This window comes from Zootoca vivipara, chromosome 10 (assembly GCF_963506605.1).
Source record: "Zootoca vivipara chromosome 10, rZooViv1.1, whole genome shotgun sequence".
NCBI lineage: Eukaryota > Metazoa > Chordata > Lepidosauria > Squamata > Lacertidae > Zootoca > Zootoca vivipara.
In genome coordinates, this window is record NC_083285.1 from 71,787,889 (window position 1) to 71,788,420 (window position 532).

Below are 532 nucleotides of genomic sequence, written 5' to 3' on the forward strand. Positions count from 1 at the left end.
CTGCTGCTTGACAAGGGAGCGTCCCAGATTGCAAATATTTAAAAGACAGTTGCACACCTTTTCCCAGGCTGCATTTTTTTCTTCGCTTGCAGGGACACTGAACCTTGATCACAATCAATAGAGACAATCTAAGACTTCAAAGTGCATTTTGCTTCTTCTTTTCCCTGGTTACCTTCCCATTTTTCCTTGCTCTAACAGAAGGACCCAACAACAGTTGGTGGGGTGTCTCAAAGGGGGTATCACCATAAGCCAGCCCCCCGTCCGTCCGTCCTGGTAAGGGATGAAGGGAGGAAGGCCATTTGTTTTTCTGCAGTGCTTTGAGTGCTGTGAGTGCGCTCTAGTTTATCTCCCCATGTTGAGCCCCCACCGCCTTTGCTCAGAGGTGCTCTGGCCCTGCCCATCCATCTCTGTGCCACCTTCCCGCTTCATTCGAGGTGCACAGCTAAGGAGCTGGGTCTTCCACCAAACTCCCCCAGAGAACCCTAATCTGAACACTTCACCCCAAATGTGAAGTGAAAAATGAGCCGAGTGG

At 50.4% G+C, this 532-nt stretch overlaps 1 protein-coding gene across 1 annotated transcript in view; it reads right to left on the bottom strand.

Moving 5' to 3' along the window:
- Window positions 1-532, bottom strand: part of LOC132592724 (zinc finger protein 883-like) — a 40,427-nt gene that overhangs the window by 13,395 nt on the left and 26,500 nt on the right. The gene's annotated exons all lie outside the window — the stretch shown is intronic.